Below are 11,597 nucleotides of genomic sequence, written 5' to 3' on the forward strand. Positions count from 1 at the left end.
CCGCTCTGCCGCTCCCCTCCCGGTCCCGGGAGCCGTCTGTGATCCTGCGAAGGCTTCTGCTTCCCACAGCGGGGACCTAGCCCCGCCGGCAGCCCGCCGATTAACACACACTTTTCCAGCGCTGTTTGGGTGACCATCGTGAAGTGGTGCCATTTGTTTTGTCAGAGATGTAACCATGACAATCACCCCATACACACACACACACACACCGCTGTCTCCCTCCCCTCCCTTCCCCCCTTGACTTCAGGACATGGAACAGGTGTGCATAATTCCTCTCTGCTTTGTTTGGGAGCATTTAGCTCAACAGCTGCTGGGGACAAGGAGATGAGGCTCATCTGCGTGTCAGAAATGGCCCTTCTCTCCCTACGGCATTCACACATCTGTGTAGACAGAGGTGATCTGACCCACAGAGCTCATGGATTTGTGGTTCTCTAATGTACCTCCTTTGACCGTAGCATCTGGAAAGATAAGATAAGCTATACGGCAGGCTGATTGAGAGGGTAATAGTAGAAAAATATTGTCCTTGAGATAGCAAAGTTACCAAGAGACTGTATTACAAGTGCAGCGCCCCAACTAGAATCACAGATCAAGGTAACGTCTCTCCTAAGGGGAAGGTTTTTCATAGCAATCGCTCAGAAAAAAAATTCCTGTATTACATTTCTCTACTGTTCTTCCCACACCCTGATCCATGTCCTTATCAAATCAAAGTGTTTTAAATCCTCCAAAACAGGATGTGTCAGCCATTACTGGCCTCCTCTGAGACTGTCTTGAGACCAGGAAATTTGGCAAAAATAGATCTCACCATCACTCCCTGCTTCCTTCTGAAAACCCACACCGTCCTATCTGTGTTATTGCTCTCCTGGAGTCTGCTCAGTCGTCTGCTGCAGCGGCTGGCCACCCTTTCCTTTCCAGACATGTCCCAGAATGCTTTGGTTGGATGCAGTGGCTATGGAGGCACGTCAGCCGTCAAAGCAGAGGCCTGTGGGAAACACTCAAGATCCAAGGTGTCCACTCCATAAGCAGAAATTATTATTTCTAGTCCCGTAGTACCTAGAGGCCCCAGGCCCGAGGTGGAACTGTAGTATAAATAAAAGAGTATGGAAGTTGAAAGGAAGTTTAGTATCACTGACGATGTTACCTCAGCATCGCTGTGTTTTCTTCTGGACTAAAGATTCTCAAATACAGCAGAGATCTGTGGAAGGGCTGATTTTTCTCTCTTAATACCTGTGTAAACCAGAAGTACTTCCTCTAAAGTCAGAGGGAAAAAAACAGCATAAGGGCCTGATCCGAAGCCTGCCAGCATCAACGGGAGTTGTTCCTCTGACTCCAGTGGGCTTCAGATCATGCCCTAAATGAGCCCTGAGTCAAACCTAGATTCTCCAGTCTGCCTGTGGTTTCATGGGCCTCTTTCCACCTATGGCTGGAGTTACTCTGAATGGAGTAGGAACAAACGGCCTGGAAGATGCTTTTCTTCAGAACTTTCAAATTTAAATGGCTGCTGCTCACACTGTAATGAAAACATGGATTTTCCTGATAAAATTGACCCATTTACCTCTCATGGCATGCAACAATCCTTGCAAATAAAAACGCTCTGCCACGTACTGGCCATTTGACTGAGTGGGCCCCTCCGGGATAGATTCTTCATCCAGGATCTTCGACCATGGTGTTCTCTGTGCAAGACCATCTCTCTGGGGCAATGTTATTGTCTCTGTTTCTCTCTGTTTTTCACTACTCCTTGTGTCTCCTCGATTCTTCCCCTCTGCTTCCACGTGTGCCTCTGTGCCTGTATCATAAGAAGACAGGAATTGCCATAATGGATCACACCAGTGCTCTGTCTAACCCAATATCCGGGCTCTGACAGTGGCCAGAACAATATGATTCTGAGGAAAATGCAACAAATGTTGTAGTCAGCAGTTTATAGAATAAACTGCCCTTAGAGGATGTTTTCTTCCTAGCTCCCATTGGGTAGAAGCTGGCTTGTGCCCTGAAGGATGACAGTTGATGTCTCTTATTAGATAAATAAGTAATCTCCTAGAGATAGCCCAAGTCATATGTTCCAAATGCTTGCTAAATATTTGCTTACTAAGTCTTTTGGCTCAAACAGAGAAACTAACATATGTCAGAAGAAAAATCACTGGGATCCATACCAACAAAGCTGGCACCCAGACCAGATTTATTTATAAAACAGACTGGGATTTATTGTGGGGGGCTCCCTCCTTCTATTGCTGGGATGTTTTTGTTTCTGTCCTCCTTCTTCTGTCACCAGCAGACCATTGCACGTTAGCGTGTGCTGGTGTCAGACGATGGAGAGGGTACGTTTCCAATGCCTGCTGCTGAACCTCCGTATACATGAAATCCAGCTGGTAAAAGCATTTGATTCGCATACCTGGAATAGGTTAAACAAATGATTTTAAGGTGTAACAAACATTTCATAAGGAAGGATAATAATCAGTCGTGATACTTAGCACTCTGTACTTTAATGTCCTTATTTTCAGAAGCACTGAGCATCCGTAGCTCCCATGGACTTAATTGAAGCTTATTATTACTGTTGTTTATTTCTACTGCCTAAGAACAGGAATAACGCCTAGTAACCCCAATCAAGGAGAAAGGACCCCTCGTGCTAGGCACTGTACAAACAAACAACAAATAAGACAGCTCTGTCCTGGAGAGTTTACACTCTCAATATCAGTGAGGTCACAACAGGTGGCCAAATGAAGTAGAGATGGATTGGGAGGGTGAGGTAACACTACAATGGACAGAGTTCGGCGTAAGAGCAGAAGTCTTAAGGGAGACAGTGTGGCCTAGTGGATAGAGCACAGTATTGGACTCAGGAGACCTGACCCTCTATTCCTGGATCAGCCATTGGCCTGTTGGCTGACCTTGGATAAGTCACAGCATTGTGCCGTGCCTCGGTTTCCCCACCTGTGAAATGGGCATGATACTGACCTCCTTTGTAAAGCTCTTTGAGATCTACTGACGTAAAGCTCTATATAAGAACTAGGGATTAATATTAATTCACCCTTTGCCTGCCCTGTGCAGTTGTGAGTGTTCAACAGCTCTGAAAATCAAGCCCTGACTCTCCCCCTGGGCAGAAAGCATTGCCAGCCCCATTTTACAGACCAGGGGATCTCAAGAACACAGAATGAGTCAGTGGCAAGCCAGAATCAGAATGCAGACTTTCCTGGCTTCCTGCCCAGTGTTCATTTAATTAGATCATGCTTCACTGTTACATGTATAGGTCCTTAATGTTTGTATATTCCAAACACAATCGGTGTCAGATCGCTGGGTGGTTTGGGTATTAAAAAAAAAATTCCTGGCTCTTGCTGGATAAACAATCTGTTCTGATCAACAGTATTTCTGAGCTGTATGTAATGTAGTTTTTCTAGTCCCAGAATGCTGTGAAAAATCACCATCTACAAGAGGCAGCGGTGGTAGCAAATTGGTAACCTTCGCTTCCCTTCTCCCCCGTTCCATTTTATATGGATAAGGATCACAGGTGATTAAAATTAAATCAGTGCATATAGATACAGCCAAAAAATGGGCCAGAGTAGCTGACAGGAATAGGAATAGTCTATAGAGTTTTTCCCCTCTAGCTCGCTGGTTCATATATATCCTGAAGTTAGCAAGGGATGGGATTTATTTATTAGTTATATGACAGTAGAGTAGAGAGGTCCTCACCAGGATCAGGCCCCCATCGTGGTAGGCACTGCACAATCTTTGCCCCAATTGTCCTTGTGAAATAAGTTCTCAGTTCATTTTCTAGCAGACATGGTAGCACAATTGTTGACACTCTCTGCAGAGAGACTAACGACTGAGTGTACCGTGGAGAATGACCTATCTTCTCCCCCTTAGAGATAGTCCATTGGTGAAGCTGTGTTCTGTGCATTGTTGTTGCTAACGGTGTGCTTGTTCTATGCATAAAGACCCTGATTCAGTAAGGTATTTAAGTATTGAAGTCAGTGGTTTGGTATTAGTTGTGGATATTTACAGTGGCATATACTTTAAGCACCTGGCTGATTCAGGGCCAGAGATGGGTGTCAGGGCTTTCACAAACATAAAATCACAGTAAAAGAAAATTCGAAACCAGAAAAAGGGAGAGGCCGTTTTTATAAAACTATGTGCAAACCCAACTGAACTAGAGTTAAAACGTAGTCACCTCTGGGACTCAGGGTAAGCTCCCTGCAGCAGTGATTCTCTTGAGCCCCTCGTTGTGGGCCTGAGTGGTGCATCCCTGTGCAAAGAGCCAGCCCCTATTAATCTCCATGTAGAGGGCTTACATGGGATTTAATTGCCGTGTAAGACCTCTGGGTGAATTTAACCTTGCATCCTGTATTTGGAGGCCTTACAGACCCCCCTCAGTGCAATGAGCCATATTACCAATTTTTTCATTTCCACAATACCCAGACCTCCACAATCAGCTGCAAACCTGACTTTGCCCAGAGGAAGGCATATCACCACAAGGAATAGCAGCAGCAGGCTGTATCAGAGAGTATGTCTGCACTGTAAGTGAAGGCGGGCTTGTTCCATAGCTAGGTATACCCATGCTAGCTTTACTCTAGCTAGCATGGGTAACAGCAATAGTATAGATTTGTCAACATGGGTCAGCACAGGCTATCCACACAAGTACTTATCCAGAGTCCCTAGAGAACTCCTACTTAGGGGGTGGCCTCAGCTGAACCCATGTCACCACAGCTACACCGCTACTGATACCTCTGCTGGCTTGATTAAAGCTAACACATGTACGCCTACCTCTGCTACAATCACACCTTCACTTGCAGTGTTGACATACCCAGCAGAGAGCTTTTGGCCATTCAGAAAAGTTTCACTAACTTTTTTTCCCTGTATATATATAATTATTTTTACTGTGCACTTGCACGCACTGCTGCACTTGTAAATTTCAGGCAGGAGCGAAGTTGCAGAAGCACTGGGGAAAGGTTATTGTCCAGGGATTGCCAGCACAATCAGAATAGGATGTGCCAGCAGTCTCAAGGGCACTGGCTCTCTTGTGAAATGCAGCCCAGTCTGGCAGATCAAAGCTGTGACAGGTCATCAGTTAACTACTGCCATGTCAAGGCGCCCCAGAGTCTGTAACTGTGAATTTTTCCTTCATGCTGCTCTTTTGTGAAGAGATGTTATTTGGGCATTCAAAGGCTGATCAATATTTCCAACAATTACATAACATTTTGAGATGACAGGAGAGAACACAGACCAAAAGCTGTCTAGGGCATTTAGATATACAATTCCTGTTGAAATCAATAGGGGTCATGCATCTAAATACCCTGCAGAACTTTGAAAATCTCAAACAGTAGCTACAGCTAATGCAGAGTATGGTGGACCAGGGCTCCTGGGGTCTGGCCCCAGCTCTGCCACCAACACCAAATGACCTCAGGTAAGTCACTTCATTTCTCATGCCTCAATTTCCACACCTGTCAAATGAGGATAACAGCTTTTACCTACCTTATGGAGAGATGTGAGTCATAGTGATTGAATATTTGAATAGAAGGTGCTATTAATATATCCCAAGCACCTTTTATGTTTATTTTCTAAGACTCTGCCCTTCACCTTTAAAGCAACACTGAAAGGTCTAGGCAGGAGATGGATCAGGATTAATATGCAAATGAAAGAGGAGAAAATACAATGTGAGATGAGATTTTGCATATGAAAGGCAGAGGAGGTTGCAAAGGGTCTGAGCCATTTCCATGTAATACCGGAAGCCTTTTGATTACAAAGGTAATATCTCACCTGTGATTTCCTACCTTTCTAATGTTTCCTTTCTTCTGCTTTTTTATTTTTAATTTATTACTATTATTATTTTTCGTCTCTCCTTTGATTGTTTGCTCATTTACCCTGTAAACTGTTTGGTTCCAATTGAAAATCTCCTTGTGCTCCGCTGTTTAGCACCCTCTCAGGCATTGCAATGTGTTGCCATGGAAAGGGCCATGATGTCACATCTACAAATAAATTTGAAAGCCCCCCAAGTTCACTTGTGCAACTGGGCAGAGATTCAGAAGCCCGGGAGACACAGGGGGTGGTTTGCTTAAAAAAAGAAACTTAATTAGGTAAGGGAGAGTGGGTTAGAATATAATACATTCAGTAGTCACAGGACTGTCCTCATTCCAGGTGGCAAATATTTGCCTTGCAGAGAGCGACTGGGAGAATAATTTACAGAGCTAGGGAGAGCGACTCTCAAACAGACAGAGAAGGGGAAAGTGACAAATGGAGGGAGTGAAAGGAAAGCTGAAATGTAAAAGAGTAGGGACCTGATCTGATTCGGATAAGTGCCGAATGCCATCAATGCCTATAGACTTCAATGGGCATTGCCCAAGCACAGCACCTCTCAGGATTAGGCACTATTGAGGTGTTCCTACTACCTCATTACAATGAAGGGAGAATAAGCCATCTGGCTTGGATGGTTTAGACACAATAAATCCTGCACCTTGGCAGGGGGGTAGAGTCCTGCGGTCCTCTTCTAACCCAATGATTCTATGAAAGAAATCTATATACTAAGATGGGTGAACTAGAGTCCTTGGCATTAAATGAGGATATTGATGTAAGAGGCATCATGGAAACTTGGTGGAAGGAGGATAACCAATGGGATGCGGTAGTATCAGGATACAAAATATATAGGAATGACAGTGTAGATCGCACTGGTAGGAGAATGGTGCTATATGTGAAAGAAAGCATGGAGTCAAATAAAATACAAATCTTAAATGAATCAGACTGTACCATAGAATATGGATAGAAATTACAGGCTTGAACGATAAGAATATAGCAATAGGACTATACTACCAACCAGCTGACCAGGATGGTGACAGGATTGTGAAATGCTCAGGGAGATTACAGAAGCTACAGTGGCAGAAAACGCAAGATTAATAACGGGAGGCATCATTTTGACAGGGTATATGTCACCTCAGGAACAAAGGCAGAGATAAAATTTCTAGACATATTAATGACTGCTTCTTGAAGCAGGTTGCCCTGGAATCCACATGGAGAGATGCAATTCTTGATGTAGCTCTAAATGGAATACAACATCTGGTCCAAGAGGTGAATATCGCTGAACCACTCAGTAATAACAACCATAATGTAATTAAATTTAACATCCTTGTAGAGGGAAAAATTCAAAAGAACCCACCACAGTAGCATTTAACTTCAAAAAGGGGAACTACACAAAAGTGAGGATGCTAGTTAAACAGAAATTAAAAGGAATGGTCACAAGGGTGAAATGCTTGCAAACTGCACAGAGACTATTTAAAAACACCATAACAGAGCTTCAAACAAAATGTATACCCCAAAGAAAAAAAATAAGACCAAAACAGTGCCACCATGGCTAAACAGCAGATAAATGATGGCTGTTAGAAGCAAAAAGGCAACCTTTAAAAGTTGGAAGTTAAATCCTACTGAGGAAAATAGAAAGGAGCATAAATGCTGGCAAGTCAAGTGTAAAAGTATAACAAGGCAGGCCAAGAAAGAATTTGAAAAGCAACTAGCTAAGGACACAAAAAGTAACAGCAAAAAAGCTTCTAAGGACATCAGAAGCTGGAAGACTGCCAAAAGGTCAGTGGGCCACTAGACCATAGAGGTGCTAAAGGAGCACGAAAGGAAGGCCAGACTGTTGTGGAGAAGCTAAATGAATTCTTTGCATCAGTCTTCACTGCAGAAGATATGGGGGAGATCCTATGCACGAGCCATTCTTTTTAGGTGACAAATCTGAGGAACTGCCCAGATTGATTTGTCAATAGTGAAGGTTTAGGAACAAATTGATAAATAAAACAGTAATAAGCCACCAGGATCAGATGATATTCACCCAACCATTCTAAAGGAACTCAAATATGAAATAGTAGAACTGCTAACTGTGGTATGTAACCTATTGTGTAAATCAGCCTCTGTACCAGATGACTGGAGAGTAGCTAATGTAATGCCTATTTTTTAAAAATGCTCCAAAGGTGATTCTGGCAATTACAGGCAGGTATGCCTAACTGCACTATCAGTCAAATTGGTTGAAAAGAACAGAATTATCAGACACATAGATGAACATGATATTTGCGGAAGAACCAACACAGTGTTTAGTACCCAGCACCAAGATGTATTTTATATGGATGGATTAGGAGCAACTAACATTTATCCTAATACACGGAGCAAACACATTACAATCCTTCTCTGCATTGCAATATTAAGGGACAGAGATGCCAAGGAGTTAGATGCAAGGGGATTTCAGAGTATGCAAAGCAGTTTTTCTTACAATGCATTCTAAATGTGGCCACACTCAGTGTTAGACATATTTCTTGCAGGGATGAATTTCAGAGGTGACTCTGTTTCCAAAAATTAGTTGCCTCTGGCTTGCTTGAACTTTCCCCTTGGTACAGAAAAGCGAAGCAGTATAGATGAATGCAAATGGATAGTTAGATCAGAAAGAGAGAGGCACCAAGGGAAAAAGGCTAATGAAGGTAACAGGGGATGGGTGACCCCAGTCCACAGTGAGGAAATTCATCAATATGCTTGACTCAAAGCAAAACCAAGGATGTTGATGTGCCTCATTTGCAAACAGTTCATCCCGGAAAGAAACGTTTCAAGAAAACTGGAAAAGCTGGACCCACCAGACAAGACTTCAAATAAGTCACCTGATGAGGTTGAGACTATGGCTACACTAGAGAGCTTACAGTGGTGCAGCTGCACTGATGCAGCTGTGCCCCTGTGAGCTCTCTAGTGTAGCCGCTCTAAGCTGATGTGAGAGAACTCTCTCCTCACCTTAATTAATCCACCCCCAACAAGTGACAGTAGCTATGTCGAAGGGAGAAACTCTCCCGCAGACATAGCGCTATCCAAACCAGTGCATAGGTCAATGTAATTTACGTCGCTCGGGGGTAGCTTATTCACACCCCTGAGCGATATAAGATATACCAACATAAGTGGTAGTGTAGACATAGTCTAACCCATCAACAGAGCACACAGGTAGTGCAGGCCGAAATTCAGAGAGCCCTCTGCATTTACAAAGCAGAAGGAGGCACATCACCCCCAAACCACAAAAGCCTCAGTGGGTCACATACTTTCCCTGAGGCATTTCCCTCATGCTTCTATTAATTCCCCTTTTCCACTAGACATTGGGAATAAAGTTCACCCCAGCACAGAGAACCAGCACAAGCTTCTACACCCTGCCTTCGTCCTACCATTACAGACTTAAGAGGGACACGGAACCATGCACAGTCCTTCGGCATTGCTGTAATTTTCGCCCTGGGGTAACAGCAACAGGGTAGAGCAAAAAGACTTTCTCTTCCCATCCTCTTACAGTGCGCTGCACCTCACTCTTGCATCTGATTGGCTGAGCTGCCTGGTTATCTTCAACAGCAGCCAGTTAGCGTCTTCCCAGCCCATGGATGAGCTTGAAGGTTCCAAAAGCTGCCAGTTGGAAGTTCCCAACAGTCACCCTGGATGGCTGAGTGGCAGCCCCGTTTGGCCCCAGTCGTGGACTGGTACGCAAGATACCACGAGGGCATGATTGTCTCACCACTCCTTACAAGGCAGGTAAGTACCTCTCCATCTCCAAGGCCTCAATAACCAGGGATCTTCCACTCCCTAGGTGAAATTCACCTCTCTGCAGAGAACCTTGCCCAAAGCCATGCACCACTTAGAGCTCTCTGCTCAGGGGTGAATTTCAGCTTCACTGCACGGATGGTCAACAATAAAAGAACTGTAATCTCACATTACAGATGTTCAACCCCTCTTCTGCATCCTCTGTGGGACTGTGCCTTTGTCATTCAATTTTAAAAGCCTTATGTAGAGTTTGGGAGGGCTGGAAGCGTCTGATACACTGTGTCTTTTCATATATCCCTACAATGTCCTCTTCTCTTTTAGGTGCTCAGATACTATGGAGATGAGCATTTTATAAACTCAGATATACCATTCTAACACGCTTACAACAGCAGTATTTACATGCTGTAAACACAGCTGAGGGCCCTGAGCACAAGGGTAGCTCACTAAAGAATTGGGGTTGAAGGTAATGCTAGCATTGTGCATTTTGGGACAGCAATTTGGACAGCAATTTGGGCACTCTCCAACCTGTGATTTACTATAGGATTGTTGTGTTTTATGGGTGTGGGGGGTTTGTTTGGGTTTTTGTTTGCTTGTTTGTTAGTTTGTTTTTTGTTTTGTTTTTTGGTAGTTTTCTATATCCTCTTTTTTCTTTCCCTGTACCTTGATCTACTTCCTGGCAATGTTAGGATCTCAATCACAAACCTCAAGATACTTGCTATTTTTCTTAAAGCCCCAGCTCCTGGAGTCAAATAATCAAAAAATTTCAGTTTTAATTAAAAATGTATGCTTCTAGCCTCCATGGTTGCAGAGAAAAGATTGAAAATGTGAGCCCTAAACGTTCAAAAACCAGCAGGTAAATAAAAAGACCCTAAAGCTATTAAAACCCAGACCTTTTATTTTTAAAATCTCATTATTTTTAAGTCAATCTCATGATTTTTAGTAGCCTAACCCATGATTTCTGAATGCCTCAGGGTGACAGTACTGACCTGGGTAGGCAACAGTGTAATAATAAAACCTGGATTCAACAACCACACAGAACTCAATGAGCTAACATGGGTCAAGCAAAACAAAAGTGGAAACTTTGAGTCACATAAAACAGCTGTGCCTGGTGAATATGAAGGTCTCTAGTGCATGGTTCACTACGAAGCTTCACGCATTTTTGGATAATTCTTTTCGGTCATCTTTTGTTTCTTGTATGTGTCGGTTGTTTCTCATTTCCCCGACCCCTCCTAAATTTGTTCCTTTACGGACATTTAGTGAGCACACAGCTAGTAATTGTCAACTGGTTGTAGTTGTTTTAAGTGATACCAAAAGCTTTGGTTTGTATGATTTTATTTTTAGATTCCATGTTTTAATTGGTCATTATTTATTTAATGGTGCAGTTCTCCAGATGTCTCAGCTCTAGGGCTGGGGTGTTACAGGGTGAATTTATTATATACAATCATTATTTTTAGTTTATTTTTGTTAAGGCACTGGTGGCTAAAATTAAAGGTTAAGATTAATATAAAAGCAGCTGGAAGCATAAAATCAATGGTTGATATCTTAAGGACAGTGAATACAATTTAAAGGAAACAGGCCTTGTTCAATGTGGATGTGTTGTCCATTGAGACAGATCCATCTTTCCTATTGAAAGAGGATGGCTAAGGTACCCTCACTGGACCCTCACTGCTAGGTCACGGTTCAAATCCAGCCGGTTACACACCAAAAGCTAGTGGAGGGCAAGTTTTCGGAAGCCAACATGAAATGAGCCTGCTAGGTCTCAGTCCAGCTCCTGATTGCCAGCCCTCACCACGAATCCACTAGCACAGTTAGCCGGCTTGGCGGAGAGGGCCATCCCAGCGCACAGAGCCTCCATGGACAGCACCCACACCCCATAAAAGTGGGGAAGAGATGGGGGGGGAGGAAGGAGGAAAGAACAAGAAGAGGGAAGAGGGGGAGAGAGGCAAGGGGAGGAGGGAGGGGCTGGGGGAGGTGAGTGGGGGGAGGGGTTGGAGAGGGGAGACTGAGGACGGAGAAGAGGGTTGGGGGAGAGACAGCGAGGGTTGAGGGAGGGGAGTTGGGGGGAAGAA

Source organism: Emydura macquarii, unplaced genomic scaffold, assembly GCF_026122565.2.
Source record: "Emydura macquarii macquarii isolate MOO-44397 ecotype Brisbane River unplaced genomic scaffold, CSIRO-AGI_Emac_v2 contig_2768, whole genome shotgun sequence".
In the NCBI taxonomy this organism is placed as follows: domain Eukaryota; kingdom Metazoa; phylum Chordata; order Testudines; family Chelidae; genus Emydura; species Emydura macquarii.